At 39.8% G+C, this 26,688-nt stretch overlaps 1 protein-coding gene across 10 annotated transcripts in view; it reads right to left on the minus strand.

Moving 5' to 3' along the window:
• Window positions 1-26,688, minus strand: part of ATXN1 (ataxin 1) — a 391,897-nt gene that overhangs the window by 246,667 nt on the left and 118,542 nt on the right. For 8 of the 10 annotated variants that reach the window (XR_005065293.1, XM_037037921.1, XM_037037917.1 and 5 more), the window contains one exon: window positions 3,660-3,787. The gene's annotated coding sequence lies outside the window, so the exon portion shown is untranslated. Of the gene's footprint in view, window positions 1-3,659; window positions 3,788-5,800; window positions 5,812-12,710; window positions 12,722-22,931; window positions 22,952-26,688 lie in introns of those variants that run through there. The other 2 variants (XM_037037924.1, XM_037037925.1) reach the window with 2 other exon arrangements.

The following is a 26,688-nucleotide window of genomic DNA, read 5'->3' on the forward strand; positions in this document are numbered from 1 at the left end:
CAGAGAGGACCTCTCTGAGGTCCTTTCCCCAAACCTTATCTCCTCCTACCAGCACATTGAGGGCTAGAATTGTAACATGAGTTTTAAGGCGACACATTCAATTCATACAAATAATGCATTAAGCAATACATTTTCCAAAGAATGTAGTATTGTCAAATATGGAGAAACCGGCCTATGTGGACAAGCCCGACAGAATATTATCCTGGTACATTAGACAAAGGTGCTTTGCACAAAGCATGGTTTTTAAAATAACTGACTGGACAACGTGGGCACTGACCACTGGGCAAAGGGGAGAAAACTGGGACAACTGTAATAGAATAACAAGAAAAAATGTTTAAAATATTATATGTTTATCTATATGGATGGCATCATCTGGACAAATGTTTCTAAAACTTTCTTTTTGCAACTGACATGTCGTCTAGCTGACTGAACATCTGCATAACATATTCATGATTTATTTATTCATTCCACTACTGATGAATATTTAGAGATCAAATTTTACTATTTCAAAAAATCTGCAGCAAACAGGCTTCTGAATATCTCCTTGTACACATAGGTTAAGTCTGCCTAAGGTATACACCTATACTTACATTCTCAATGGTCTTGCTTCCTTTCAGAATGGTACCATTCAGCCCTCCTGTCCACCCCAACCACGTTAGGATGCTGCTGACTATGCCTCCCTTAAAAATGCAAACTCCATCAGGACAGGACTTCTATCTGCCTTGTTCCGTCGCATGCCTCCAATGCTTAGAACTGTTCCAGCACATGGTAGCCCCCAACAGAAGTATTTGCTAAATAAATAAGTGAGTGATGAGTGGCTGAATGAGATTAGAATTTAAAGATACTATCTTAGCTTCTTACAATTCAGAAGCTCTGTGAAGCTCTGTTTTCACACAGTACTGGCAAAGTCCTGAGGCTCCCTGAAGGCCCCAGGGGACTCGATGGGGACTCAATGAATTAAGTTTGCAACACTGATTCGGCCTGATCTTGCAGAGAGGTTTCCTACACAATTGCAAAAAAATGGTTTGGGTACGGAGACCACCCAAATCTGCCGAACCACAGGTCCTACGCCACAACACAGTGAAATATGCTGAACTACACCCACTCGTCAGCCTCCCCAGAGAAATTCATCCTTTGCCGATCAACATGTTTGCATTTCTGCACACTAGCCAGTGATTTGCAGGGAGAGAGCCATTTCTTCCTCTCTGTTTGAGTCCCTATTGATTCTGTAGTTGAGGAGGAATCTAAGTGCTTTCCAAATACCACATGTTCCATATGGTAGTGTTATTAGCATTCTCACTACTGTGACGTTTGGCCTTTCTACCTACACTCAGGAGTTGCCTCGCTGGAGTTTGGCAGAACACTACGAACTCCTTTCCTGACCTATATTTGTTGACACATTTGTTGTCATGTCTCCTGTTATGAAATTATTACTTTTGTTCAAATAACATATGTATGTGGGTAAATACAAGTTTACTTTCTTATTCATCGTCACAATCACTAAGAGAATATTTATGACCCATTAAAGAGGAATTCTTAAGCTCAACTGGTTAATAAGGGATTCAGGTGCTCCTCCTGTTTTGAAAAATACGGAGCTGCTCAAATTAAACTGGAAATGAATGCAGCATCTACATACATAAGAGTTGCAGAGTGTCCAGTAAAGAGCATTAGCTGAAGCCAGACAAGTCATCTTGTGTTTGTCTCCTTAACACCAAGTCATTCTGTGGCCCTTTTTCCTTCTACTTTTTGACCTTATGATGCAGCTCTTGGTGAAGGGACTTAAAACCCCACCATTATTTCCCCCTTTGTGTTTATGTAGGATAAAGCATACGCTTCCTGAAAGACTGGGGTCTCTCATTCTATTTTCTCTTTCACTTATTTAATGAAAGGCAGCTCCTTCAGTAATGGGGAAGGAGATGAGGCTGGTAGGGCAGCTCACAAAGGGAGTGAGACAGCTAGACTCTCCACGTGCAGCTAAGAGGTCAGAGAGCTTGTCTGACCCCAGGCACCAGCTGGATCCCAGGAGCAAGACAGCAGGATCGTGATCAGATTCTGCTCTCACAGGGCGGCTGCTCTGTGGGTCCCAGCAGCCAGATGACAACTGGGAAAAACGGGTCTCTGACTTGCAGACTCTAGTCAGGCAGTTTCTCCAGGACTAGAATTTCACCATTAATCCAAATTAAAGAAATGAGGATATATATTAAACTTTCTTGGATAACAGGAGGATGAAAACAAGGAAGAAGAAGGGGAAAAATGTAATTGGGATTATACTATAGTGTACTATAGTGAGAATCATCCTTTGCTTTCTTTTTTTTTTTTGCTTCTATTATGACCCTTTTCTCTGATCATCAGATCGTCCTTCAAAATAGGATTTAAAATGATTTTCTATGAAATGGATACAATTATTATATAAATTGTATAAATTTAGACATCAAGAGGGAAAGTTAACTTGTCTGACACCACACCTCAACAAAATAGCAGAGCTGGGATTTGAACCCAGGCAGTCAGGAGCCCTGCCATTTACTGATGTGATCTACAGACTCTGATTAATATGGTGCCACCACAATTATGTCTAATCATGCTCCCAATGTTCTGTGTTTGTGCGTGTGTGTATATATGTATGTATAGATATACACACACGTATATGTGTATATACATGTATACACATATCCACATACTTTAACTAACAAGCAGTACTACTTCAGATCCGTTTGTAGTTAAATACAGGGCTGTTTATTAAATACCTTTTTATTCTTACCAAAGAAAGAAAAACACCATTATATGCAAATAAATGCCCCCCTCTCCCCTGCAAAAAAATAAATAAACAATAACCACAGAGATGCCATCTCACAGAATCAATTGGCAAAGACATTGTTGTTTCAAAAGTCTCTGCACTGGAAAACTGTATGAAGTAGGTGCTCTCATGCACTGCCTCTGGCAATATAAACTGGTATGACTTTATTAGAAACTAATTTGGCAACAAGTAGAAAAAGTTTTAAAACTTGAAAACTCCTAAAATCAATAATTTACTGCTAAGTACTTTAAGGAAGCAATGAATAATGGCAACTAACATAAAACTATAGGAACACCCTTGGTAGCATAAAAGCCAAAAAAACCCCAAAAACAAACCCAGAATCAAATTAAATGTCCAACTGGAGGGGACCAATTAAACGTATTTCAGGGTAAGCATTCAACAGTATACTATATAACCATTAAAAATATTGTTGCAGATAAATATGTTGCTATGAAAAGATGTTCATTATTACACTAAGCAGAACAAAATGTTAGATGAAAGGTGACAGAATATGTTATATTGTTCCATATACAACCCGATGGTAGTCTCTCTAGATGAATTTATAAACACCACCATCAGAATCATCCCTTTCTTATCAAGCAAGGGCTTGTCGTCCACCTTAATCAGTGATCTCAACATAAACAGAAGTTCTTTTCTTTCCCATAAATAAGGGGTTCCATTTTCATAAAAGACACAGAAAGAATAAGCAGATAGAGAAGAAGTGAAACTACAGATGTATGTTTATGTTGTGTGTTGGTGTGTATGTGCGTCTGTAGAATAGGTATGTACACATCCCCACCACTTTCTTGGGGACTTTACAATTAAAGGATAGTTATTTTTGGTTAAAGATTTTAAAGAAATTTACCTGTACCATGTGCTTTCATCACAATGGAGACACAGAAGCAGTCAGCTCCTTCCCAGCAGGTCTTTTCACACGGACTTTGCTTGAGTAGAAAGGGTGGTGGTAGAAAACTCAAGGTAAAACGCCTAGACCTGTAAGTATAAAAACAATATTCCCACTGAGTGAGGCAGCTTGCGGTGGCCTCCATCCACATTAACTGAAGTCAGAGGAAAAAAGCACATTGCCATAATACCTCTCTCCCTCTCTCTTTCTCACACACACACACACACACACACATCTCCAAGGGTAAGAGGTTTCTGACCTTAGAGACGTCACCATCAAAACGAGCCCGTTCCTCCCCTTCCTTCCTCCCTGACGATTACAAAACTTCAGAGAAATAAAAAATAGTTCTTCTCTAGGAAATTTCGGGAACATTACTGCAATTGATGCTCTCTAAGATTCCTTCTAGCCACAAAGTGAAGCCAATTCAGTACATGTATTCATTATAACAGCCTGACTTTCACTTTCAAAATGGTACATGCCTCTCTGTTGATGACTCAGGTAGAGCACATCGTTGATATTCAAAATCATCACTAACATTTATCATACACTTATTTTGTTCTTGGCACTGTGCTAATACTTTATACACATTACCCTATTCCATCACACTATTATTAACAACAACAACAAAAAGAGTCAGAGAGCTTAGTAGATGTGGAAGCCAGTATTTGAACTGTATTGTATTGCATTGTTCACTGAGACCAATACTGTATCATCTCTCCAAAATTGACCTTGTTATCAACACTTCTGTATTCATCATAAAAATGTTAAACATCATATCAATACCATCTTGTTTTCTCCCAGAGCTGAGACATCACCTAAGTCTTAGCATTGCTCTTTTTGGATTTGACTGTCCTTTCATTTTAGTTCTCAAGCCAAACTGAAATCAATGTATTCACCTTACAATTAAGAATAAATTTATAGTTATTTTAGTGAATCAAAAGTGTTGACTAATCTCATATCTGAGATTAGGAGAAAAAAAACATATCGGGTTTAAGGAAGAACCTAAAATCCAGGTCTTACCTAAATGGCTAAATTTTATTAGGAAGAAGGCAGATAATAAAATCAAGAGGTGTATGTGAATCCCTAATTTAAGGAAAAAAAAAGAGAAATTTGCATATGTTATCATATACCTGTATATCATAAACAAGATATATTTGTTTACCTATTTACAAAGTCCACATACATAAATCTTAGAATCACTGCAGCACAAAATAGATAAGAGCACATTAAGATACCAATAGTTATTTATGGGGTATCTACTGATTCCCTTCTGTATGCCCGTACACACGTAGGTATTTACGTGCACTGTTCTGAGTGTCCTCTGTGCCTCTGTGCATGCCACGCCCTTTGATTAGCACAGCTCTCCACTGGGCATAGGTTCTCAACCTGGCACGGCCCCTCAGGCCTGGGGAGGGCGTGTTCACCTAGGCCCCACCTTGGTTCACCTCGGCCTCACTGCTAAGACTTCTCCCCAGATTACCCACCTTCTTCACCAAATGACTGCGGATCATTTTCTCCTTCAGTTCTCAGCTCGGTGCTGTTCTCCTCAACAGAGCCTTCCTGACCTTTCAGGCCAGGTCACTCCACATCCGATTACATGCTTTTCTACAATCACGTTCTGTGTTATACTGGTGACCTTTGTGATTTTACATTTTTTGTTAGATTCTCTGATTAATGCACATTTCCCCACTACTCACTAAGCTCTTAGAAGGCAGGATGTGTGCTCTTCTTCACCCTTTAATCCGCAATATTCAACACAATGCTTGGCACATTATAGGCACTCAATAAAAAATCTTTTAAGTGAATAAATGGGAAAGGAAGGGAGGGAGGAAGACAGGGAGGGAAGAGGGGAGGGAAGAACAACCCTCATCATAATTTAATTAGTGTTTGTTGAATTAACCTGCTCATAGCTTTTTAACACAGAGTACATGGTCTGCACTCCTTTGAACAGCATGCAAGGCTCCTTGCAACCTGACCCCAGCCAGCCAGGCCACGCCTCCAGCTGCACTGGACACTCAAAGCTCCCCGACCCCCCTGCCTTGCTCCCACTCACCTCCACACCCTGGTCTATTCTGTTCCCTCTGCACATCATCTCTTCAAACTCAAACCCACTCTCCAAGACTCAGAGTGAGGGCTGCTTTTCTGCAAAGACCTCTCAAAGACCTCCTAGGAAGCTCAGGTCCTCTTTTGCCATTTATATACAATACTCTGAACTTATCCCTAGAAAACCAATTTTTATATTTCCCTGTATCTCAAGCAAGTCCATCTCTCCCAATGCACTGTATGTCCCTGAAAGGCAAAGGAGGGGTGTTGCCTCATCACACTCTCGTCAGAGTTTTGGGTAGCAGCCTCAAACATAGATCAATGAATATGTGTTGAATGAACAAAAGAAGAATATATATATATCATATGTGTATGTTTCATATGTGCAAAGTTCCACAGTTGACTATTTAAAATACAAATACAGTACATTTTAATTATTATTGAATGTTACAAGGCATGACATTATAAAGTCAGCTGCGAAATGGGGATAACACCTACCTCACAAAGTCATTAGGAAAATTAAAGGATACATAATGAAAATGTTAGCATGGAGCCCAACATACTGCAAGCACCTATGAATATTAATTGTATGATTATTGTCATTGTCAGCATCATCATTAGAGCAACTATGTTGAATTTGTAATGCGTGCTTCAAATTTAACAGTTCTATTTGACAACACTTCCCCTATTGAAACACTACTTGGCATTAGCATCTCTGTTAAGCCTTCACACAGATAAAGAGGCAGGCACTCAGCAAACCCGGGATGAAGGAGAGTCTCGCTGCAGCTGAAGGAGAAATTATCCTTTCAGTAATCTCTAGTATACATGTAGAGGTTCAAAGCATTAACAGAGAAAATGTACTTCTGTTTAGAAAATTATAAAATCTAACTGAGAGAAACACCAAATATTATCACTCATGTGCCATAAATATTTACTGATGATAAACTATTTCTTTTGTTAAGAAAAAAACAAGATAGAGATACATATTCATTTCCTTTAATTCCTGGACAGAGTAATATAACGTTTTAAGTAATACGTATTTGGCTAATTAATATGCTATAAAGTGTTTGAATTAATAGCAAACACATTTCACATGCAGTCTATGAGATGTTATTCTGACTTAGACTTGCTGGAATTTAATGAAATGGCCTTATGCAAAGAAAGAGAAAGGGGCGAGACAATCATGCAACAGTATTTTTTAGAAAAATAATGTAAGAATGAATTGTTTGCAAATGCTACCAGTGCCCAGATGAGCAGAATGAACTGGCAGTAATTCATTCTACAAAGCAAACTTATCACTCAGTCCTACATTGCCCTTTGTTACACATTGAATGGATTAAATAATGACTATAGAAGTTTTTCATACACTGTGCGCTATCGAAATATGAGGCACTAGCACCACTGCATTTTGACATTTCTACTTTCAGTCCATCTTTACCTCTCTGACAGGTGACAAAACCCAAAGCAGGCCAGATTTCTAACTGGAGCTTACCCATTTTCTGAGAAGTATTAGAGTTAGAGGGGAAATATTTTAAAATGCTGTATTCTTAACTTCTCATTGTTATAGCACTAGACTATTTCACTGCTTTTAAACTGAATTATAATTCTATTCATTGGCTACAACCATTGACCAGCTTATTGCAAATATATTGTTCTCTGCAACATAATTAAGATAGAAAGGTAGGACACATATAGTCCCAAAGTCTTAATTTATTTAGATAACTTTATCTGAATTCACTAACAATCTCATTATCTTGATATTTGTGTTTGTGCCATAAAATCTGGTGAAATCTTACAAATAGTAGGCACATTCCTCTTCATGTATGCTGATCCCTCAATTTGGGATGTCCTTCCTCCTCATTCCAACGCTACTCTCCCTTTAAGACCCATCTCAGCCACCGTTTCCTCTGCAGCATTCTCCCACGTATATTCTATTTGTCCTTCTGTGTAATGATCTGTTTCCCTCTGTAGACTGTGAAAGACCTGAAGGTCACGAACCGGGTCTCTGCCTTTTCCATAACAGCCTACACAGTTCTTTGCACATAAAATATTCTGGGTAAATATTGGTTCAATGTGTCAGTGAATACACACACTTTGAGGCTCTTAAAACTAGGGTGAAAATGTCACTCTTAAAAGTAAGGTGAAAATGCCACTAATTATGATCTAAAGTTAAAGGTTAAAGTAAAAAAAATATTTCCATTTTTAGTGAAATGAAACTCTTAGCATTTTCACTTCCAGATGCATCAGCATTACATAAAAGATGTTGAAACTATTTCAGAAAATAGACATGCTGTACATTTTCCTGTGTGAGAATTAGTCTGAAAAATACCAGCTACACAGGGCCTCTGGGTGTTCTCATGACAAACATTGAATTAGGTATTGATTTCACACACTCATTTCATGGAAATCTAGACCAAGACTCGACCTCCACAACACCAGCACGTCACACATTATTCTATTTGGCTGCGTAAGAATAAGCTGATGGTTCCCAGGAGAGGTGCGCCCTGCCCTCCCAGTACTGGCCGGCACTTCAGCGACAATGAATCTTAGTGGCAGAGGACTTCAGCACTCAAAGAAACACACACCAGTGCCAGATTACGTTTTCCACTTTTATTGTAATTCTCATTCCCACATGGACCAACTTCTTACACGTCCACTTTTCATTTTTTAAAACCAAACCTTTGAGCTTGTGACAACTTGCCTGGCTGAGTAACATACCACGTCATCATACACATGCCAAATCCCACCTCACTCAAAAGGCCAGAAAAGAACAGCGGGCAGAAAAAGAACAAGTTTCTCATCATAACCTATCCAAGCCGAGTGTCCACATTCAAAACTGTTAGTCATGGGTGGGACAATAAATACAGATTTTCCAAGAGGTCACCAAGCCTTACTTCATGGTTCTCTCTGTTCCATGTCCCATTATTTTCTAGGTACTCAGTAGGATTAGGAATACAGAGCTTTCTGTCTTCTCTCTCATCCCACATTGCAGCTGTCAGCCTCACCCTATGTCCTCGGCCACGCAAAGGACCCCTGGGATTTCCCAGTCAGCCCACACCTTCCAACCACTCCTGTGTGGAGTCAAGATATGGGACAACGAAAAGGGATTATGACATGAGATAGGTAGAATGTGGGAGCAACAGAGGAAAATTCTGGCTTATATTATCACCTTAAAAATACTTGAATTTTTTTACCCTTACCAAGTATATGTTAATTGATTTGAGAGACAGAGAGAGAGAAACATCAATGTGAGAGAGAAACATGAATCGGCTGCCGCCCATATTTGCCCTGACCAGGGATCAGGCATGTGTTCTGATCGGGAATTGAACCCGCAACCATTTTGATGAATGGGGTCATGCTCCAACCAACTGAACAACCCAACCAGGGCTAAATATATTTGTTTTTTTAAATGTAATTTACAACATGATGACTATAGTGAATACTACTATATGGTAAGAGTGTAAATCCTAAGAGTTCTCATTGCAAGAAAAAAATTTTTTCTTTTTTTTCTTTTTTGTATCTACATGAGATGATGGATATTAACTAAACTCATTGCGGTAAAAATTTAATCACATATGACGTCAAACCATTATGTTGTACACCCTAAATTTGCTATATATTTATTCAGTGCTATATGACACTTATATTTCAGTAAAACTGGAAATTTTTTTAATCCAAAAAATTGTATTTGTATTATGCAAAACTTGAAATCTACAAAAGAATGCATTATATATATGCAATCTATGAACCATAACAATAAAATAAATACCTACAAGCCTACCATCCTATTAAAGATATTACTGGTACTGATGTACCTACTCATGTGCTACTTCCCTAACGCTCCCCCTGCTCTTCTCCTGTGTTACTACAATCTTAAATTTTGTATGTGTTATTCTCTAAAATATGTAATAAAATTATGCATGATTTTGAACTTGATAAATAATTTTATTATACTCTTATGTTGTCTTCCATGGCTGTGTTCCCCCACACTGCCCACCCCCCCCCACACAATTCTGTTTCTAAGATTTAACTATGTTGCCTGGCTGCTGTGGCTCAGTAGACTGAGAGACGGACTGCAAACCAAAAGGTCACCAGTTTGATTGCCAGTCAGGGCACTTGCCTGGGTTGTGGGCTGGGTCCCCAGTTAGGGACATGGATTAGGAATACAGAGGGCTTCTGTGTCTTCTATCTTATTCCACATTGGCAACCGATCAATGTATCGCTCACGCATTGATGTTTCTATCCCTCCCTTTCCTTCCCTCTAAAAATAAATAAAATTTTTTAAAAAGAGATTTAACTGTGTTCTTTCAAGTAATGGTAGTTCATTTTTCACTGCTATATAATATTTCCTGGTGTGGTTTGTTTTTTTCCCCCTCTTGCCCCCCAGTATTCTTCTACTGACAGATTTAATTTTTTTACTTTCTAGTATTACTTTTCTTATTAGAAACAATGTTGTTTTCACTAGAAATAATACAGATAAGCAAAGTTTCTCTAGGGTACTCGGCTGGGTCACAGGGTATATGAAATTCACTCTTACATAAAACTGCCAAATTATTTTCCAAAATAGCTATGCCAAGCTAAACTTCTACCAACAGTCCACCCAATCATTTTTAACTATTAAACCATTTTAAAACAAAGAAAGAAATATAACTGACCTAAAGGTGATGGTTTTTTCTTTGTATAGGCTCAAGTTATGAATATCCATGAAGACATAAGTGTCTTCCACCTCTCTCTCACATTGGTGAGTGTATCTCTGTTCCTTGCTGCACAAACGAAATCTACTTCCTGAGGAGTTTCCACCTTCAAATGTGGCATTAACTAATAACTTAGATTGGACTGAGGAGAAATATTTTGAAGGCTCCACATGGCTTCATTTCCTAATCACTCCATTCTTAAGCAAGGTGGCTCTCAAAAGTGTCAAAGAATGCTCTAAAAATACATTAGGTCTCAGGGACCAAAGCTGCCCACTTAAAACAGGAAGCCATGCATAAATTTAAAATACACAAAACTATAGCAAATCGAACAGTTCTTTCTTTCTTTCAATGTTAGAAATGGAAAAATAGATAACTGCAATAGAGAAAAGCCTTATTAGCTTTTACTTTAGAATAGCAAGATATAAAAACCTTTGTAATGAGGCACTGACAGGCTTAGGCCTAGAGGAAAAGGCTTCTTCTTCTTTCTCCGAAAGACTAAGATCAGAGCTTGAGACTATTCACTTGGGTCCTGGCTCAAAGTTTGAGCTCAGAATCAGCCAGGTCTCCATCTTTTCCCCACGTGTATCTAAGAGTCTGAGCGTAGAGTTAGCAAAGAAAAAGCACGGGAGGAGCAGAGAACACTACAGCAGACACTGAGGTATACGCACGTATTCCTTCTTTAACTGATACGAGCTGAGACTAGGAAAACAGTCTGCGAACACAGTTTGGGCCAATACTGTTAACAGCCCTGACTTTCTTCCCCAGAGAGCCATTTATTAGTAGTGGTAGTAATTGCTATATGAATTTCAAATTATCCAGACCATCTTTTCACATTCTTTCTCCATTCTGGTCTCTTTCTTACTTGTGAATCTTAGCAAGTAAGCTCTTTGTCTGAAAGGCAGGCAGTGAGGGGAGAAGGAAGAATCAATCAGAGGCCTTTCCCTATAATGATTGTCTCTGAAAACCGATGGGATTCGAAAGTAAAACGAACAAATATATGCTATAGTGACTTTTAAGTACCTATCTGGGATTTTTGGGTGTCTATCATGAGGTTTAATGCTCCTTATTAGATTCTCACACTGTTTTAATTAAGCAGAGCTAAGGTGCTTTATTTTAATCACACTGGTGGTAACTTCTCTTTTCAATCCAGTAAACTGGAACCTAGCCAGGCAATGTTAAGAGAGCAAGCCTTTCCTTGCTGGTGAAGAAAGCTCGCCCAAACCCATTTATTTTCTAAGAGTGTGGTAAACAAAGAAACCCTATTTTGATACTTAGTATCTGGTGCTGGGTGCCCAAAAATATGATGGGGGAAAAAGTGTGTCTGTAACCTCAGATGAAGCTACAGATTATACAACGGCGTTCAAGATCAACAAAATTATTCAATCATCACATTTTAAAGGGTCCCTCTGTAGCACTGATATGTAAACATTATGTTAAAATATAGCCACATTCCATGATGACAAAAAAAATTTCATTTAAAATGCCTTTATGTTCTAATGTTAAATTAATTTGTGTCTGGCTTTTTACTCAGCAACTAGATTATCTTTTCAGAATACTGTACTCATTGCGAGTGTTTCATGAGGGACTAATTAGCCCTCCTCCTGTGCTTTTAAACTCCTACGGGAAATGAGGTCAGAGCCTACTTCCAGGCCCAAAGCACCAGGTGGAGGTTGCATGAAATACTACAGCGGCACATTGAGAACGAATCTTCAGCCACTCTGTTATGCACATAGTACAAAAACGCTAAACATTTATTATAAGATCTTGCAAAGAAGCGGTTCCAACAAGCTGGACCACCCACCCACATGTTCATCTCAACCCCTCTTCTGCCTCCACTGCCACTCGGCCCGCCTTCCCGCTCCTTGATTGGCTGTCCCCCAGCCTGTGGCCACACCCCCAGGGCTCCGAGTGGAGAACTGCTGGCTGCCGCCCTGACCCGCACCCCCCACCCCCTCCATCTGCATCCCAGCACCCACAGGGGAGCGCCACTGCGCTGGGACGTGAGCCCGAAGCAGCTCCCTGGCAGCCTGCCAGTGGCTGATCCTACTCTTTTCTACAGGAGGCACGGTGAGCAAATTAGAAGTTATAAACACCTCCGGTGGAAGGAGGGAAATTCCTTTGGGCTTTGTAAGGGAACTTCGTCAGCGCGACTGTCTCCAAGGTAATAAGACAGACGTGCTCACCCACGCCCCTCAGCCCTGCCGGGCATGTGTGGACCACACCTTTGCTGGTCACAATTACACAGCGGTGCACGAAGATGTTTCTTTGGGATGACTGTCTTTCAAGTCTGAGGACGTTGCTGGCCCCCTGAACAAACTAGCATAAAACTACTTTCAATTAAAGGAAACCAGGGGAAAAGGGGAAGGACTCACATGAACAAGTATAAAAGACACATGGACAATAACTAAGGTGGGGGCGGAAATGGGAGGGAGGTGGGGAGCACTGGAGGGGTAGGGCTGGGAATACAAGACAGAAAACTGTACTTGAACAAGACAAAAGCAAACCAAGAGGACAGCTAGATCAGGAGTGGAACCATAGAAATGAAGAACACATGGAGGGTTAGCAACAGGGGAGAGGGAGGAGGAGACGGGGGGAGAAGGTAAAGAAAATAGCATAGACAATAGGTAGAAAATAGATAAGGGGGAGGGCAAGAATAGTAGGGGAAATATAGAATCTAAAGAACTTGAGACACGTGGTTATAAACTAAGGGGGGGAGAAGGGTGGGGGAGGGGGTGTGTGGGTGGAGGGGAATGAAGGTGGGGAATAGAACTGTAATAGTATAATCAATAAGATATATATTTAAAATTTTTTAAAAGAATTACATTTAAAAAATTAATAAATTTAAAAAACCTAGGTGTGTATTATGCCCTGAAAAATATATTATCCCATTAACCAGTGTCACCCTAATAAATTTAACAATGAAAAAGAAAAAAAATAAAGGAAACCATATTACTAAAAGTAGTGCTGCCAAACCCACTGTGAGGGAGAAGGCTGGAAGTAAAATACCTGGGCTCCTAACACAAGTTCAAGTTTTATTAGGAAACCAGGAAAGGACATATCTCTTAGTCAGGGATGGCAAAGGAATGCCCTGTGCTGAAAATAGAAGCCAGCCGGCTAAGATTAAGTAAAAGAAAGGAAGTCAGGTTAAGAAGGATACTTTTTAGCATTTAGGTAGCCCCTCATACCTTTAAGCAGCCCATTTCCAGTATGCTATGGTTTTAAGATTACCTGTCCTCTAGCAATTCACTGATATCTGCAACTCCATAATTAGGCTTACCTTTGGCTTAAAGATGCTCTCTTTCTCTTTAAGTATCAAAATAAATGTGCTACCTTGGAAGTGGTATATCCAGAAATCAGAAGAAAAAAGGGAAGGGGGGAGGGCAAAATACACACACACACACACACACACACAACAGGTTTTGAATCTAAACTGAGTTAATCCAAGCACCATCCAACTCCATAACTTTGGGGAGATTGTTGGCTTGACTCTTAAATTCATCAGCAGTAAAATGAGACAAACACCTGCCTCAGAAGGTTGGTATGAAACTGACATTCAATTATATATATAAAACTATGGGGGGCCCAGACCACATAGTAGATTTGGACACTAGTTTTTCTCTCCTTTTGACAGAGCAGGTTATGACAAGGGAATGAGTGAGGACAACAGCGAGAATGCCAGCTTCCCGATGTGAACACAGTGAGGTCAGCACGATGGGGATGGGGTGGTAGCAGACAAGGGCACCTGGGGCCTGGTGATGGAGTCTGTTTCACAAAGGCGGTGAGGTCATCTCTGTTCCAAGGCACATGGTTGCTGCAGGTTGAAATTTATTTGTAAAGCTGACTGGCTGGCAAGACTGTGATCTTAGAAACTGGCTGTCACCGAAAAGAGGTTTGCATGGGAATGCAAAATTCCCATTTTGCATGCATGGGAATCTTTAGGAGGTTTATTGTGGGGTTTTTTCCTCTGCAGTTGCACTGAATTATTGGCCATGATTTTCTAATTGACAATCAAGATTAATAATTTTGCCTTCCTTCTTTCCATGTGTTATCCGTAATACATTTAAAAATTCCAGTTGACCTTCCCCTAGCCCCCTGGTATACTTCTGAGTCGTCCCCTCCTTCCTTCCTATGGTGAGCTGTGGGCACAAAGAACACAGCGCATTTTTAGTATTAGTCTGAGCAAAACCATGATGAAGGATAAATAAAAGTATCATACCATGCTTCTTCCCAAAGCCAAAAGGACTGACTTTAGAGTATATACATCACTGAATATATCCCATCAGCACAGATAATTAAAAGCTGACTATATAATAATATTCAACAGCAGGCACAAGTTTTTGAAAATTTCTCCCTGGTATTAGCTATGCAGAAACACCGACTGAATGTTCAACGTTAATCAAACTCATCTCTTCTTAGGAGCAGTGTATAATAAATGGGTCGCCTAAAAGGAATGCTCTGAACAGAATGCTTCGCTATTGTCTGATTATTCTAAATTTAAAACTCCAACAAAGGGAAGGATTATTCTCCTTGAGGTTCAAAATTCACAAGGATTTGGTAATGAAATTCCTTTAGGAGAGCAAATTGAAAAATTGCTATCTACAGGCTGCCAGTGTTTTATGTTTGTATAGTGTTTTTAAATCAAAGTCACCATTCATTCAACAACAAATGTCTGAATAAATGAATGAAAGAAAAGGCCTCAAAATACTTTACAAGTTTAATCATCTCTAAGTTATAACTCGGGCAGCAACCTTAATCATACACAGGCTGAGATGAGCTAAATGTCAGCTCTCATCAAGCAGGCCAAGGTCAGATCTGGATATTGAAGCCATGTCCTTTAATTTTTAGAAAATGACCCAGCTGTTAGGGCCTGTTGCTTAGCTGCCTTGGTGCCTTGCTGCCTTGTTGCAAACTCTCAATACAATTTGGAATGCATGTTATCTAGGCCAGGTGAGGTAAGATTAAGGAAGCATAACAATGCCAGGTTTGTTCCTGACATTATACAGGTAGTCCCAAAGAAGAAAAGAAAAGAAAAAAGAAAACCCTCATCAAAATGCAAAAACTGAAAATAAAATTACTGATATTAATATTAACGTCTTCTCTCTAATGAGGCACAGAGACCAAATTACTCACTGCTAGAATTGACCTTATACCAAGAGTAAGAAAAAATGTGTCTGCAGGATACTGGATGAAAGGTGGAGCCCAGGGCTCCCCAGGGGGCTTCGAGCTTATTCTTCCAGGAACACTGCGAACACCCATCTTTTTCCATTCTGACCTTCTAACAGGGTGCAATCCAAGAATTTCCAGACACTGAAAATGTTTTCATAACACACAGGAGAAATACAAGCAGAAGATACTCGGCAAATGGAATCTATTTTGCAAGTAGAAAATTCTCATGCATTTCAGAGTGAGCGTTCTCAGAACATACATCTTAAAGTTTGCAAAATCCGTGTCAGGGGAATTAAGGGAATTAATATCACCCCCACACTAAGCTGTCCTTTGTGAGCTAAGCACAAGCAAAAGCACCTTCCCCAACCTCTATTTCTCTGATGCCAGAGGAAGGCGAAACGGAGCGGCGCTGACCCACATTGTCATGTAGGTAAAGTCTGTCTACAGAATCCTTCCCCTGCTGGCCCCCAACGTGCCTCCCCTTAAGGCTCCAGCAGTTTCTACTCTGTAATTCTCTTCCACCCCACCCCGTCAACAGCAGTGAAACAGTACGTTGTTTCGATATGAATACATTTTGGTCTTTGTTTGGCCCCCTAAGCAATATTTCTCCTTTAAATCTTTTCATTTTTAAATTGAGGAATCAAAAGTTTTACTTGCGTTTAAATTTCAGTATCAGCCAGCAGCTACCACTCTGAATTTGGAGATAGGGTAAGGTAATTCCCCTTAATTTGAAAAGCTTATTTTGCTTCATCGTAAGGTCTGCCATAAAGATACGTACACTGAAATCAAAAGCTGGGTTCATCCCCTTCTGTGACCATGGGCAAACTCTAGTCTTAGTTATGCATCTGTAAAGTAGGAATTATTATAATATAATGTAACATAACACAATAATGATGAGATAATGAATATAAAGTTGCTGACATATTGCTGTCTTAAAGACTACACTCCCCTCAGAAAGAACACAGTGGTTCTGGAATAGGTTAAGTGCAGCCCAGGCTGACCCAGCCAGATAGGCTGAAGTTGCCTAGAATCACTGGGAACTGGAAGAGCCTGATTCTCTTAATCAGTTTCTTAGAGCTTGTGGCCTGCACCCATGGCACCAGGCGCCCCCTAAAGGTAGATCTGAGGTTAGTCCTTCTGACTAGTTACTTTCTCCTTTTCCTTGACACTTTTACTGCCTGAGAGCATGTAAGCACTGCCCATGCCTCTCCTCCACTAATGCCCAATTACCATGCAGCACCATATCAATTATGTAAGTTACATTTTATGACAACAGTAAATTCTGTTTTATATGTTCAGGCTTCCTATTTTGTGATGCATGCGACTGCAGAATTTCGGAGCCAGAATGGACCTAAGGGAGATCCTTTACTCTAACTCTTTAATTTCACAGATGTGCTAAGAGGCTTAGAGAGGGTCTGGCTTTCCCAAGGCCACGAAAGAACTAGTTTAGAGCAGAGCTGGGAATATAACTGGCTCAGGTGCCCGTACTGCTCCAGGGCTTCCTTAAAATGCTGTGCACTCAGACATGGCTACAGGGATGCAATTCCTTCTCCCTCACGCCGAAACACCATTTACTCACCATTCAGAATTAGCGAAGGAGCAGAGAAACAGGTATGATGTTTGGGGGAAACTGTAAGCTCACGGATAGAGATGCTGAAGCTCTAGGTTAAGCGACTTTCGGATGATACGATCTTTAGAAAAACGTACAGACTCCCTGGAAAATCAATAGGAGAGTCGATGCGGTAGACTAAAAAGAATTTAGTTATTGAGTCAGAGACTCAAAGGTGACCCTCAAAGCTTACTAGGACAAGTTATGGAAACTTTCTAAGTCTATATTCCCTTTACCATAAAATACATATAATGATGATACTAATTCAAAGAGTTGCGGGAGTAGTGAAATTACACATTATTAACACATAGCAGAGCATGTATACTTAATCACTATTCAGTATTCAATCAGCATTTCTTAACTACAGAATCCCTTCAAAGTGTCACTAAGAAAACCTCATTGTAATACATATATGGTGGGTACCTGGATGGTAAAGGTGTTTCCAAGGCCCGGGATATGTTATTGCATGGATAACCTTTGGAAAGCATGTTCCAAAGTATTAGTAGTATTAGTATTAGTAGTATTATATTCAGGTATAATTTCAAAATACAATGTCAGTGTCAATAATGGGAAATCTAAGGAAGAGTTGCAAGAGCCAAGTCTCTTTCCGCCTGATATTTCAAACACATGAAAACGTACCCATCTGCCTCAGGCAACCATGATTTGTCGTTAGGAAATGGCTCTTGCTTTACATCAAAATGTGTGTGTAAGAAACAAAGATGCTGTAGGTCAAGGATATATATCATTCCCCTTGACCTTGATGATGGCTTCTTGCTTATTTTTCAAATCCAAAATATATGTCTAAGAAATAGATCACAGGCCCTAATGCAGTCAACCACCAGAATGCAGCTCACAGCAGGTCCGTCTGGGTATCCATGAGTCGGTAGCAACGCCCAAGGCTGCAGAGGAGAAGGAAGCTGCCCAGTCTGTGGACAAATCCCCCTCAGCCAGCGGTGAGCCTGTCTGTCTTCTTATCATGTCTCGTCCCCACACACACTTTTATCAGTAAATGTGAGACTGAAGTCTCAAAAGGAAAGAAGTCAGGAGTTAATGTCTTACGCTACCTGCTAGAGGCACAATGACATGTTGGTAGGAGCCACTGACTCTGAGCCTGTGCATTAGTCCAGGCGGAGCGTGAGTGTTAGTCCAGGTCTGTTCCACATAGCCCCAGCTAGTGTGCCATCTTCCTTCTAGCACACTGTGACCTGAATGTCTCAGCAGGCAACACACACATACACACACTTCAAGGTCCCTTTTTTCCTGAGTCACCTTTGTTGGCGATAATTGAAGCAGGACTGCTGAAAGGGGAGGAAATACTCGTCAGTTAATCAAGCCCCAGCCCACTCTCTACCTGTGTGCACTTCACTTCTATTTCATTGTTTCCAACTACTCTGTGTTCAAATGTGGAAGACTGATTTTTTTCCACTCTTATTTAGACATGTGACACTATTGTTCTTTGTTTCCTTAAAATAAGGGGGTATAATTGCTCTCCCTAGTCATAGAGGGCCTGCAAAGATCACCAAAGTTTCTGGGGTGAAGCAATCAGCCCCTAGGCTGAAAAGCCAGAACCTAGCTGCCAATGCCACTGGGAAAAGTGCAGAGGGTGAAATGGGCACCACTTTCGATCATAAACACTGTTACAGGCACAGTGACCGGCTGCTATGTGAGAGGTCTCCTGTACCTAACTGGACCATGCAGCATGAGCTTCCTGGGGACCTGTACAGAGACACGGGTGTAGCTTACTACATAAGGAGGCTAGTGTATCTGACAATTTATGTGTAAGCCTAACTTCTATAAGTTACTTTGTGTTCTGAGTGCCCTGGGGGAGTTCATTATTTCAGAGCACTTCATAAATGTTTTGTAAACTTCAGTCATTTCTGTTTGTGTTTTAGAAATTTAGGTCTTTGAGCATTAGATTTTCTTCAAGAAGGCTCTCCCCACCCCTTCTCTCCCTGCCTTGAGAGCGTATCATCAGTACCAAAAGAATGTAATAAAGGGGAAATACGGATCGGTGCTGGAAGACAGAGATGGGCATCAGACACGTGCAACCATCATTAACATGTTTCACTAGACGAACAGTAGGACACGTAACATAAAAGCCTGACCCAGAGAGGTCACTGGTAATTCTCCTTCTTGAAAAAGTGGTGCAGCATTATAAGAAGAAAACAAGAAGGGATTCTGACAAATCTGATAAGAAATAGTCCTACACCTGAGGAGCAAAAGCTGGAGGTGAGGGCTGGTCAGGAAACAGACAGTCAGGCTTTCAGGCGGCACGAGAGTAAGAGAACTAAGCATAAGCACTGCTGCGCCCGAGCTACCCAGTCCGTTGTGCTGTCTCCCTACCAGCAGGTCTCTGACACCAGAATTCAGTCACCATGAGAGGTTCGGAGGGCTTGCAGTGAAGCTAAGGTGAGGGAGAAAGCCAGGATTAGACCATGGTCCCGTGTACAGCGGTTTCGCCCAACACAGAGCAGAAACCACCATGTAGAAAACACCAACAGCGACTGCTCTGGCTCCAGCTCCCTCCCAGTCTGTAGGGCTGATGGGACACATGCATGGCCTGGTGAAAATTTAAGAACCAAGCTTCCAGGTTCAGACTGAGAGAAGGAATCGAATCTTTTCCAGAAGGTACAAGGACCATCTGAGAACAAATTCCAGGCCAAGCTAAATTTTCCACCATTCAGTGATGAGTGGACCAAATATAGGTGACTTGGTGACTTTGTGGCAAAACAACAAAAGCATCCAAGAAATTAAGCAAGAAGATAATTTGGAAAAAATTTAATATTAGAAATAGAAATCAGTTTCAGACAAGATAGGCTTTTTCTTGCCAAAAGGAAAGAAGAACTAGACTCTGAAACAAAACATGGAAAATGAGATATGTGACAAGTGAACAAAACCAAAAAGAAACTGATGGAATTGCAAAACAAAACAAAACAAAAAACAAATTTTTCAATTTTCAGTTTTCAGAAATATAATTGGAAGCTATGTTAGGACCAAAGAAAAGGAAAGATGACACTGTAAATCAAATCAGTGCTATGAAGAACAATCTTAAAAACTTGGAGGGCAAAAAGACAGATTGTAATGGATACTGAAGACAGAACAGGAAGCCAAGATGTCAGCAATTCCTGAAGTGATCAGACCAAATACCACAGCAGCAATCACTCAAGGTATCATGTAAGAAAACTTTTCTGAACTGGAAAAATATGTGATTCCTAGCCACCTCCCAACCCAAAAAAGGAAAAGGGGGGGAAAAGCTCATTCTGTATAAAAAAAATTAATGAAAACTCACACTGACCCACCCCCACACATACATATACATATATAAATTAATAAAAACTCATCTATGTACCTTCTAATGAAACCTGAACTTTCAGATCAAAATAAGGAAATCCTTAGCATCAAATGAGGAAGGAAAAAAACACAGGTGGCCAGGACAGTAAGATGGGAGAAAAATCAGGCTGGTATTTGACATCGGAAAAAATAAAACAGCAAGCTGTAGCTCTGATTGCAAAGGGTTTGATACAGTAATTCTAGACCAATCAAGTTTTAAGAGCTAAAAATGAAAAAAGGCATTCTTGTATGCAAAAGATCAATCAGAAAATGTTCTTCATGAAAACATTTTTGAAGTTCTCTAGACAACAAAAAAAATAATTAAAAAAATAAAGAATAAGGGGTTGTTGTGCTTTGAAGTAGTTTATAACATGTAATCAAAACATATAAATGACTAACAACTACATGTAGTCAGAAAACAGGATACAAATTATCTACATAATTTTTCTAAGAAAATTTGTATTATATTAAAAGAATAAGCTGGACCAAAATATCTATGTAACTACCTTTTGAAAGGAAAGAAAAATAAAGTATAATTTCATCCTACACAAGAAGGTATGTTCATTAAGCTTCTTGTTCATATAGAAATATAGGTATATTTTCATTTAGAGGTTAAGAAAACTAGAAAATTAAACATAATATGTAACTTGAAAATTGTTAAAAAATAAATCACATCAGACAAAATGGAAAATCAAAGAATCACAAAAGGAAAAAATTAAAAGATGACAAAAAATCAGAACAAGTATATCAACATTGAAGATAGATATTAATTCCCTTTTCAGATGCAAAAAAACCTCAGGCAGAGTCATAAATTAAGAATGACCTCAATGCTACCTGTAAGAAACCCATAAAAGTTAAAAGAAAAAGGATGGGGCAAGGAATACCAGAAAACCGCACAGTAAAAAGACAGAGTCATCAGTTAAAATAAAACTGGAATAAAAAATGTAAAGCGTTAAATAGGAATGTCATTTTTACTGACAAGGGGAACATTTCAAAGAAAAGTTAAAACTATACGTACGAAGATAACACAGCACAGAAATATATAAAGGAAAACGGGCGGATACTGAGAGGCATGTAAACGTGTTGCTGAAGTCTACCTTATTGTTTTTAGTCCTTGGAAAAATAACCAGATAAAAATTTAGTAAGGATTTAGAGAAGTAGGGTAAAATAATAAACAATGCTGGTCTGAACACTAGATAAAACTGGTAATTAGGGCACGCACTTCTGTACAGGGGCTTATGCACATTAACCAAAACAAATCATGTACTGGGACATCAAAGAAACATGACTCCCTCTCAGTACTCTGTGCAATGTGCAATACTCTCCACATTAATAAACAAAGGCATAAACAATTCAAATAAACCTGTACATTTTAAAAACATTCTTCTAGCTAAGTATAGAGTGTAAAGAATACTAAATTATACAATTGCAGATTGAAACAAAGATAAAGAGAACAAACATTACATATCCAATGTGGAGAACCTACACTGAGATGCGAACACCTTAAATATTTTCATCATTAAGAAAAACTTATAAAGGATTCCACTCAAGAAATTAGAAAAAGGGCCCTGGCTGGTGTGGCTCAGTGAACTGAGCACAGGCCTGCAAACCAAAGGGTTGCTGGTTTGATTCCCAGTCAGGGCACATGACTGGGTGGCAGGCCAGGTCCCCAGTAGGGGGCGTGCAGAAGGCAACCACATATTGATGTTTCTCTCCCTCTCTTTCTCCCTCCATTCCCCTCCATCTAAAAATAAATAAAACATTTTTTAAGAAAGAAAGTAGAAAAGGGAATAAATCCAGGAAGAGCAAAATGAAAAGTAGAACACACAAAAATCACGACAGAAACAAATTCCAATATTTAAATTTTTTTCCTTCAACAGAAAAGCTTTTAAAAGATGGTCCTTAAAAATATCCAAGAACAAAACAGAGTTACTCATAGTTAATCTGATGTTCCAAAGAAAAATAAATCAAGTCACATTAGAAATAAAAAAGGAAATAAAAATATTAAGGATATTATACATTTTATGACAATGTATTACTTGATTCTATGTTAATAAAATTTAAAATACAGAAATGGCAAATTTTCTAGAAAAATAAAAATCTCTAATATTAATCTAAGAAGTAAAACTCTCAATCAAAAAATTATTGGAGAAAAATACTGTGTGGGGGGCAGCTAACAACAAAACAAAAAAAAATGACCTCAGTCAAATAATTGGGGAACAGGTCAATTCAAATCTTCTAGGAATGGACATGATACATAAATTACATTATACATCCATAGAACCACTGATTCAATAGAAAAAAATCATTATTAAAGATGCTGAAAAGACATAAAGCCCTGGCTGATGTGGTTCAGTGGATTGAGTGCAGGCCTGCAAACCGAAGGGTTACCTGTTTGATTCCTAGTCAGGTCACATGGCTGGACTGCAGGCCAGGACCCTGTGGGGGTCATGTGAGAGGCAACCACTCAATGATGTTTCTCTACCTCTCTTTCTCCCTCCTTTCTTCCTCTGTCTTAAAAATAAATAAATACATATTTTTAAGGACATCAAAATTCTGTGGGAAGGGGTATTTAAAATCAGAATACTGTTTATTTGTCACAATAAAAATATCTGCAATGCCCTGGCTGGTGTAGCTCAGTGGATTGAGCATGAGCCTGCAAACCAAAAGACTGCAGTTTGATTCCCAGTCAGGGCGCATGCCTGGGTTGCAGGCCAGTTCCCAGCAGGGGACCCATGAGAAGCAACCATACATTGATATTTCTCTCCTTCTCTCCTTCCCTCCCTCTCTAAAGATAAATAAATAAAATCTAAAAATAAATAAATACATACATAAACTCTAAATGTAAACTATCAAATAATAAAAGAACTAAAATAATTATAGGTGAATAGTTGTTTCATCCTCGTGTATGGGAAGGCTTTTCTAGGTATATAAGCAAACATATATATATATATATAATTAATATGTTTGACTATACAAACCTTTGAATATTTGAATATCAAAATTACCTTGAATAAAATTGAAAGGAAAATATGAAAGTGGGAAAAATATTTGTAATTGACAGTCAATATCCTTGGTTCAAAATGAACATATAAAAATTATGAATAAAAGATAAGTGTCCTAAAACAAAAATAAGCAAAGGTAAATAGCCCATTTTAAAAGAAATATAAAGAAATAAAAAACAGAAGTCCAACCTCACTCAAAACCACACCCCCGAAAAATTAAAATAAGAAATTATTTTTAACGCATCGATTTGGCAAGTTTCCTGTGTATTTCTGTCTTTTAATTACCGTACTTAACATTGTCCAGGACTGCAGACACAGGGGCATTCTTTCTCATGGCCAGTAAGTGCTAAAACATAGTACTTGAATAATGCCTATCGAATAGCTCATAAAGGCTCTCACCATTTGAGCCAACAGTTCTGGTCCTAGAAATGTGTCATAAGGAAGCAATCAGAGACATACAAAAGAAGATGTATGTTCAAGGAAATCCAGCACAGCACTACTACCAACAGCAGAAATGTAGAGAATTAACCTTTATGTAATTACAGTGTCTGTAAGAGATGGAAAACTCTACAGGCAATAAACGCACGCTAGGTGGGACTGAAAAAGACCCAGCAACATGTTCACAACATATGAACCAGGTAAAAGCAGCTCACCAACGGTGCAACCCATGACCCCAGTTAAAGAATGTGCATAATGGGAAACACGAACAATGCCCATAGTTATCTTGTGGGTGACTGGCCCTTCGTTCTGGTCTGTGTTTTCAGTTCCTTAAACGTACACACACCATTTCTGTTATCAGAGAAAAAACACTCAATGGGGAGAGCAGGCTCCGGAGTCAGACTGCTTAGACCAAAATGACTGCTGTGCCACTTTCAGTTCTGATACCTTGGCCAAACTGTTTATTACCTCTGAGCCTCAATTTCTTCATCCAGGAAATGGGGCTAACAACAATAAACACCTCATTGGGCTGCTGTGACCATTGAATTTTACAATGTATGTAAAGCACTTAGAATAGTATCTGGATCACAGTAAGTGTTTAATAAATATTAGTATCATTTTGACTTTAAAACAACCAATATCCTCTCAAAATACCTTTTACAATAGAAGAAACATGGGGCTTATTTCTACGCCAGAGGAAAAGTAGAAGTTGCCAAAGATCCTAGATCTAACATGTTAAATATTCTGCCCTGGCCGGGTAGCTCAATTGGTTGGAGCATTGTCCCATAGACCAAAATGCTATGGGTTCAATTCCCAGACAGGGAACACACCTAGGGTGTGGGTTTGATTCCTTGTCAGAGCATGTACGAGGGCAACCAATTGATGTTTCTCTCACATCAATGTATGTGTTTCTCTCTCTCAATCTCTCTCTCTCTCTCTCTCATATCCTGCTGCAACGCCCACACCCCCCCTGCAGGATGTCCTAGGATCCTGAGAAGTTTGGTCAATAGTTAATATGCAGCCTTACCGAAGATCACTTGGGCTCTGCCAACAGTCCCCCATGGTAAACAAAGATGGCTTTAATAATGAAGCCAGATGATCTAGGAAGACAGAGGCTGCTGATAATCAGCCAACATATGGTCCAAGAAAAGGATTTTACCTTCTATGACATGTCTGGCTTAACGGCTGGGTGGGCAAAGCCCCGAGGAAAAGGCGGCTGGGCCATGGAAGGAACCCCAGAAAGTAGATCCCAGGTTCCAGGACCCCCAACCATGCCACTCATGGGCTATGCCTGTACTCCTGCAAGATGACACTCTCGTCACCAAATGGGAACTCTCGGTGGCCCCACCACTATCTGAGTTTCTATTAAAAGGGGTGACAATCTCAGCTTCTATCATTAGTTGGTTTATTTTTAACTTCAGAGCTAGCTCCTATATCCCAAAACAGGCTACAGAAAATTAAAATAATAAATAAAGCATTCCGACCCCCATAATATTTCATTTCACTTTCCCATCCATGTTATTTCAGTAAATGTAGCAGTATAGAAAGTGACAAATGAGAATGGATGACAAGGCAGAACATGTCCAGGACAAGGGCATTAGATGCCATCAGAAATGGTCTAATGACACGTGCATTTAGGTGATAACACAGCTCAGTGGGTTATCTGTACGAGGCCTTCCCACTGGAAGTCTCTGCTGCTCTCACACTCCCGCTGTGGTCTTCGAGCCTAGACAGCTGCACTAAACATGGCACTGGGTGTTAGCTGGAAAAGACGGTAAATACAGCCAAAAAAAATCACTGAATCTGAAATGCAGGGCAAATCTTTGCATATGCAGAACAAAACAGTCCTGAGAGGGGGCAAAAGTATTTGTTCCAAAGGTGAGTTCATGGAATCGAATAATTGATCTCATCATCGGAAAAGAATAAAAGATGCTCTATGCAAAAAAAAAAAAAGGAAAAGAAAAAAGAAGAGTCACATCAGAATCAGTGACAGATAGAAGACAGAAAAGGGGAGCAGTTAGAACAGACTTTGGGGTCAGGTGCTCTGGCTTTGAATTCTAACCCCTACTACTCACCCGCTGCACGAATATGGGCAAGGGGCTTAAGCTATCTTAGCCTCCATTTTTTTCAGTCTGTCGAATGGTGGTATTTCATAGAGTTAATGGGATGATTCGGTCATTCATTTACTCAATGTGTAATTGTTGAGCTTCTACATGTGCCCAGCACCAAATGCTGAGATACAGGAGCAAGAGAAGCAGACATGGTATCCACTTCTATGAACTCTAAGTCTTTCAGGTTTTAGCGGAGGAAGACAAACAAACATATGTGAGTATAATACAAACAAAGCAAACCAATGAAAAGGGTAGAAAGTGACAGAAATGTTATTATAGAGTTAACTCCCAGTGAAGGTGACACTTAACTAGGGTGGAGGTGGAGGGCCCAGTGGGGCAAAGGCCCTATGGCAGAACAGGCTTGCACTCAGTGTCAGCTAGTCCTCAGGAGTGTGTCACTGCTACTGTCTCAGGCAGGCACAGAAGCACGCGCCCAGGTGGTGATGTCGATGGTGATGATGACGGTGGTGGTGATGGTGGTGGTGGTGGTGATGACGGTGGTGGTGGCAGTGGTGGTGGGGTGGTGGTGGCGGCGGCAATGACCATAATGATGGTGGTGGTCATAAGGACAACCAAATGAGCGGAGGACGAGGG

The sequence above is a fragment of the Sturnira hondurensis genome, unplaced genomic scaffold, assembly GCF_014824575.4.
Source record: "Sturnira hondurensis isolate 20B ecotype Veracruz unplaced genomic scaffold, ASM1482457v3 Scaffold0023817, whole genome shotgun sequence".
Classification (NCBI taxonomy): Eukaryota; Metazoa; Chordata; class Mammalia; order Chiroptera; family Phyllostomidae; genus Sturnira; species Sturnira hondurensis.